The sequence below is a fragment of the Oratosquilla oratoria genome, chromosome 14 (genome assembly GCF_046742065.1).
Source record: "Oratosquilla oratoria isolate Oo_2021 chromosome 14, ASM4674206v1, whole genome shotgun sequence".
Classification (NCBI taxonomy): domain Eukaryota; kingdom Metazoa; phylum Arthropoda; class Malacostraca; order Stomatopoda; family Squillidae; genus Oratosquilla; species Oratosquilla oratoria.
Window position 1 is genome coordinate 52,710,243 of NC_134790.1, and position 8,301 is coordinate 52,718,543.

Below are 8,301 nucleotides of genomic sequence, written 5' to 3' on the forward strand. Positions count from 1 at the left end.
AGGTCACAATTACATGCTATGCAGATGATCTATGTATTCACTCTACTTCCCCAACACACCTACAACTCTTTCTTACTTCTCTCTCCCAGGCTTCTGCTAACTGTGGCCTTGTTGCTTCCCCACAGAAGAGCAGAATTTTCTCCTACCGCCCTCCTGCCACGCTGCCAGAGTTCATGATTGGAGACTGCATCATCCCACTAAGCTCCCAGTACTGCTACCTTGGTGCACCAGTACGAATCTCGGAAACTCTTCCTGCCCGGCGTCAATCCCATCCCGTAATTCGTGAACTGCTAGATCGTCTCCAACGTCGGCTCCGGCCTCTCCAGTGGCTCACCAACAACTCTTCCGGTATCTCCATCCCCGTGGCCAGAACTGTCTATATTACTTTTATACGCTCTGTTGTTGATTACCTCTCCCCTGCCTTAATTCAACTTCCTCGATCTGCTTTAGAGCCACTGGAGATTTTTCAGAATAAGGCCATGAGAATCATTCTTGGTTGCCCAATGACTACCAGAATTGTCAACATGCAACGGGAATTACGGCTTCCATCCCTAGTTGAGAGGATTTATTCTAACGTCACCTGCCTCACAGTTAAGTGTATACACTTTCCCCACCTCTCACCGCACTTCACAGCACTGGTCAGAGCTTCTCTCAGCCCCGCTCCGCCCGTCCCCCGCCTCATGCCCCCCGGTCGCCGTCTTATAAAGTCTATCTCCTTCATTCGCAGCCTAGATTTACAAGTACCAGTACCTGACATACCCCCAGGCCCTCCCCCGTGGACGCTACCATCGCCTGTGGTTAGCTTCACTCCTACAGCAAAATGTGACCCACCTCCTCTACAACTACAGCTAGCCTTGGAACATGTTACCCAGGTAACATCCTCCATCACTGCTCCGCATCGCCTCTACACTGACGGGTCACTACAATCAGATGGTGCAGCTGGAGGAGCAGTCTACTCACCTGACCTACCGCCGCCTCCTGAGGGCTGGGTCGGCCGTCGACTCAGAGATCACTCCAGCTCCACGTTGTGCGAACTATACGCCATCTTAGATGCTATCAGTCTCGTTTGCCAAAGAGGAGTTAATGCTGTCATTATATGTGACTCTAAGCCTGCACTGCAATCCCTCACCGCTATTCATCCCACTCACCATTCTGTTGTACAACAGATCCTTTCCTTTCTATCCCTACTAACTATCCGTAATCTCTGCATTAAATTTATTTGGATTCCATCTCATGTAGGTTTGCACCATAACACCAAAGTAGACCGCCTAGCAAAAGAAGCCTGTCGACTCCCCCCTCGTGGTGATGGACGACCTCTCTCCCTGCTATGTTACCTCAACAGGGTCCGCTCCGCTGCACTTCTGCCTGAGCAACGTCGACGGGACACCGAGAGACCCTTCAGTGTCACCATCACCCACTACGAATCCGTATGCCGCCACAAATACAAGTACCGCCGCAAGGGACTTATGGTTCGTCGCCACAATGTCGTCTCAGCCCGACTGCGGCTAGGCTACCGTCCACCGTGGCAGGTCGCCGGGGTGGAGGGCGAGCCTGTATACACAGAATGTCGCCTATGCCACGCTCCACTAGCCAACACCATCGAGCACTACTGCCTAGCGTGCCCCACTGTAAAACATCTAATACCCCAGGGACTACCATTAGATGCAATCTGTCGTCATCTCCTATCACAAAATAGATTAGATGAAATACTTGTCCGTTACCCCCGCTTTGGTGGGTTCTCATAATACCTGATGCCCTGCGTGACATCTCAGTCTTATTCCCTTTTGAATGAATGTACAATACCCAGTGTCGTATATGTTACCTGCAACTCATGTATTGTATGTGTATATAAGTGTATGTGTACGTGTGTAAGCATGTGCATCCCAGTTGCCTTCCTACATTCATTATGAAAACCTCCCCCCACTGTATGACGCTATTGCGTAATAAAAAAATATAATAATAATAATAAAAAAAAAAATGCCAAACTATCGCTTTGATGAGGAACGGCCCAAGTGGAGGAAGGGAAGAAGGCTGACTACTTGCTCCTTCGAACAAATGGTGAAATAGAGGAATAAGGGTAGTTGGAAGGTGAATGGGTATCTTAACACCTGGATGGGGTAGTATCGTGACAATACATACATACATACATACATACATACATACATACATACATACATACATACATACATACATACATACATACATACATACATACATACATACATACATACATACATACATACATACATACATACATACATACATACATAAATACATACATACATACATAAATACATACATACATGCATACAAACATACATACATACATACATACATACGTACATACATACATACATACATACATACATACATACATACATACATACATACATACATACATACAAAGGATTACAAAGGCGGAGCATGCCGACAAGAGACGTTTTGGTTCATACTTAGGTCGTATGCGAAAAAAATATCATCATAATGGTAAATAGATAAATAAATAAATAAATAAACAAATAGATAAATAAATAAATAAATAAATAGATAAAAAATAAATAAATAAATAAATAGATAAATAAATAAATAAATAAACAAATAAATAGATTATAATAAATGAATAAATAAATAGATAAATGAATGAATAAATAAAAACTATAATATTAAAAATAACAAATAAGATACATAAATAAATGCATAGGTATAGTTAAATAATAAACAAACATGTAAATAGTAGATAATTTATAAATTGACATATAACTCATAATAAATGATAACAAAACAAATAAAAAATAATATAAAATAAATGATATTCATTACAGCATCTTCCTTAGTTGCTTATCTAAATGATTCTTAAAGCCTCGAACTGAACTACACTGCACTACCTCTGCAGGAAGTTTATTCCATTCATTATCTACACGGTTGGTGAAGTTGTTTCTACCCACTTCCAAATTAAATCTATTTCCAGGCAGTTTGAGACCCTTGTTTCTTGTCGGATTCTCATTCAGTGTAAAAATTTTGTCACTTTTGATGTTGTCAATTCCCTTTAACTCAGGTAAAGCTTTGTTGGGGAAACACCTCAGGTAAAGCGGGGTCTGACAGACCCTAAACACACAAAAAAAAAAAAATACTTTCACTGCATTTAGTGACATAGAAATCAAAACATATGTACTTCAACTTATTTCAACTTATCTTCTTCCATTTATATGTTTGAAAGTGACTATAATTGTTAGAAATATCTTTAATGAAAATTACAACAACAACAAATGAAAAATAAGGTATTGCTGACTTTAGAGGGTACTTGACTGAAAACAGGAAATGTGAAGCGGTTGGTCATCATCATTTTGTAGAGACCAATGTTCCAACTATCTTTAAGGAAAAACAGAGCTACAACAAATGAATAATAAATGTGTTTCAAAAAAACATAAAATCTGAAAAATCGGAGGTAATCTTTTTTACCCCAAACAAAAAAAATACAAAAAAAAAATATTTCCACTGCATTTAGTGACATAGAAATCAAAACATATGTACTTCATCTTATCTTATTCCATTTACATGCTTAAAAGTCACTATAATTGTTAGAAATATTTTTTTAATGAAAATTAAAAAAAAAAATTAAAAGTAAGATATTGCTGACTTTAGAGGGTACTTGACTGAAAACAGGAAACGTGAAACGGTTGGTCATCATCATTTTGTAGAGACCAATGTCCCAACTATCTTAGGAAAAGTATAGCCACAACAACTGAATAATAAATGTTTCATAAACCATAAAATCTGAAAAAAAAATTGGAGGTAATTATTTTGACTTTGTGATACTGAAGAATCTAATTGCAGTCATTCCAGATGGGGGTTGAATGTTCCTGACACACTGGTCTTTTGCAGTGTAGGCAATAATTTACCCAGAATAACAACAAACAGATTAAAAAAAATTATAATGAACATAAAACTATGATTCCCTAGTCAACACAATTACGATGCATTCCAAATAATACCATCACCATCGAAAACAAACAAAATTCAACATATCAGTCATAAGAAAATGATAAAAAAGAAGAAATTCTTATTTATCCCTAAGTATAAATGATAAAACATTTATATGACATGAAAAAACCTCAGGTAAAGTGGGGTCTAACAAACCCCACGCTACTCATACCTAAGGTAAAGTGGGGTCTGACGGGCCCAAAAGCTCTATAAAGCTTATATAGAGCAAGATTCAGGAATGAACCTATCACCCCCTTAAACTACTCCGCTCGTCAAGAAGGTATAGGGGAGAACATACCTATATGCAATATATTAGTATATTAAAAGTAAAAAACAAAAAAGCATGGGGTCTGTCTCACCCCACTTGACCTAAGTCGGGTTAAAATCTTAAAGACCTGTATCAAGTCACCTCTGAGTCCATGCTTTTTACGGAGAACAGATTAATATGTTTTACTCGATTTTCGTATGATTTATTTTTGATATTTGGAATCAGTTTTGTGGCTCACCGTTGTATTTTTTCCAATCTGTCAATGTCTTTAATGAAATTCGGTGACCATACGGAAACAGCATATTCCAAATGTGGACGAACTAACGATTTATAAGCTTGTTAATGAGTGATGAACTTTTAAAGTCAAAAGATCGCGCAATCAGTACTAGAATCGTACTGTCTTTCTCAGAGGCTAAACATAACATAAGAACATAAAAATAAAGGAAACTACAAGAGACCGTAAGGCCTACACTAGGCAGCTCCGTATCCATCATCACCTGTCATCCCTATCCATAAAGTTGTCTAATCGTTTTTTAAAACATATGATAGTTTCAGCGCAAATAGCTTGTAATCGTACTTACTGTAATTTCTACCTATGTGCATTACTTTGCATTTACTTGTGTTAGATTTCATTAGCCACTTTTCAGACCTTTGCAGTAATTGATCTAAATCTTCTTGAATATCTAATTGGTTTAAGTGATCATTTGCCATTCCGCACAGTTTTGTATCGTCAGCAAATTTGGAAATAATAGATTTTATTCCGTGGTCTATATAATTCATGTATACTATGATTAGAAATGGCTCAAGAACGGAACCCTGACAAAACTCTACTCGTATAATTTTCCATACATACATACATACATACATACATACATACATACATACATACATACATACATACATACATACATACATACATACATACATACATACATACATACATACATACATACATACATACATACGTACATACATACGTACATACATACATACGTACGTACATACATGCATACATACATACATACATATATACGTGAATCACAATGGCAAAAGCCGACAAGACTGTGAGAATAAACACCTTGTGAGATCGAAACCTTTATTAGTACTTCAAGTACAGACATGACACACACTCTGAGCACATATAAGCCAACAGGGAAGGAACTGGGAGAGGAAAGCTCTTTGATAGTTCTGCTGGACTGGCCCACTACCTGAATGTTGCAACGCCCAAGTGTCCGGGTGAGGGTGGCGGTGACGCTGCTGGCTGGAAGGATAAGCCTCCTAGCTGGTTGCCCTTCCATTATTTTGAGTGCCTTTTTCTTACACTGGTGGATGATGCACTTGAAAAAATAAATCGATCTCACAAGGTGTTTATTCTCACACATACATACGTACATACATACATACATACATACATACATACATACATACATACATACATACATACATACATACATACATGCATACCGACATACATACTGTACATACATACATACATACATACATACATACATACATACATACATACATACATACATGCACACATACATATATTCATACATACATACATACATACATACATACATACATACATACATACATACATACATACATACATACATACTTACATACATACATACATACAAACATACATACATACATACATACATACATACATACATACATACATGCATACATACATACATACATACGTACATACTTACATACATACATACATACATACATACATACATACATACATACATACATACATACATACCAGTGTACATACATACATACATACATACATACATACATACATACATACCAGTGTACATACATACATACATACATACATACATCATAGATAAATATACATACATACACACACACACATACATGCATACATACATACATACATACATACATACATACATACATACATACATACATACATACATACATACATACATACATACATACATACATACATACATATATACAAACATACATGCATACATACGTACATACATACATACATACACACATACATTCATACATACATACATATATACATACATGCATGAATACATACATACATACATACATACATACATACATACATACATACATACATACATACATACATACATACATACATACATACATACATACATACATACATACATACATACATACATACATACATACATACATAATACATAAATACATACATGCATACATACATACATACTGTATATATATACATACATACATACATACATACATACATGCATACATACATACATACATACATACATACATACATACATACATGCATACATAATACATACATACATACATTCATACATACATACATACATACATACATACATACATACATACATACATACATACATGCATACATACATGTGCATATATAGGGTGTTAAGCTGTGACAAGAAAATAGACGGATCAACATTAACAGGCCAAATACACAAAATATCATGAATGTACCTAAACCAAGTGACATTTTTGGGGAGAATATTGGGTAACAACTTTGTTTCAAAGAATTCCAGATAAAAATTGCTTACTATTGGAGAAATTGGATTACCCATTGCCATACCAAAATTCTGTAAATAATATTTGCCATTAAACATAAAACAGGATTCTAAAACACATCATTTAATTAAATCAATAATGGTGGCAGTAGGCAGTGGTAAACCAATTTTTTCCAATTCTTCTTCCAGGTACACTAATAACGCATCAACGGGAACACGGGTAAATAGAGAAGTAACATCATAACTACTTGGTTTAGGTACATTGATGATATTTTGTGTATTGGCCTGTTAATGTTGATCCGTCTATTATCTTGTAACAGCTTAACACCTTAGTCCCTTCTATCAATTTTACTATGGAAATAGAACAAAATAACCAATTACCTTTGATGTATTGATATACAGAAATGAAAGGTCTTTCAAATTTGATGTCCATAGGAAACCCACCAATGTTCTTTCATATATTCATTTTTATTCTTCTCATTATTACAGGACTAAGGCATCTGTGTTATCGTCAGTGTACCTTCGAGCTTATCGTATTTGTAGTCCGGAGTTTTTGGATGATGAATTCTCAAGAATAAATGACATAGCTTCAAGATTAAAGTATCCCAATTATCTCATTAAAATGTCTCAAAAAATGGCTAGGAAGTCTTATTTTGATAATAAAGCTAGTGACACATTTAATTCAAAATTTTTTCTTGTTCTTCCTTATCATGATAATTTCATTAAATTACCATATATTCTTAGAAATTTCAACATCCAAGTCATTTTTAGAAACTCGAACGCAGTGAAAAATATTTTGATTGAAAATTCCCCTAAAAATAAGGAAGGTTGTGTATATAAAATTCCATGTAAAGATTGCAACAAATGCTATATTGGTCACACTGGAAAGGAATTAAATGTTAGATTAAAGCAACACAAGTGTAGCGTTAGAAGTGGTCAAACGTCCAACGCGTTACTTGTTCATCTTAGGGATTTCAGCCATTGTATTAATTGAGATGAAGCTAAAGTAATTGTTAGGAGTAGTTCTTATTTGAATAGAAATATCATAGAGTCCATTCTGATCATTTGTTAATAATTCAAATCTAAGTCATGGACTGTACAGATTGGATGAATTTATTATTAAGAAAATTGTAAACCAAACTCTCGGGATTCTGAGCCCATAGGTTACGGGGAGAGATCTACCCTCTCCTCTGAGTATATATACTATTCTCTTTTTCTGTACTTGTACCTTGAAAATGTCTGAATACACGAAAGCGCTCGGTCTCATTTCTGTTATTTTCCTTGTGGTTTTTCTGCACATACATACATACATACATACATACATACATACATACAGTGTACATACATTATATTGCAGAAACCATAGGGAAAATAAAGTCGGAATACCAAACGTTTTCGTCTATTACGACATTCTCAGAGTAATAGACGAAAAGGTTTAATATTCCGACTTTATTTTCCCTGTGGTTTCTGCAATATCATTTAGGCACGCGTTAT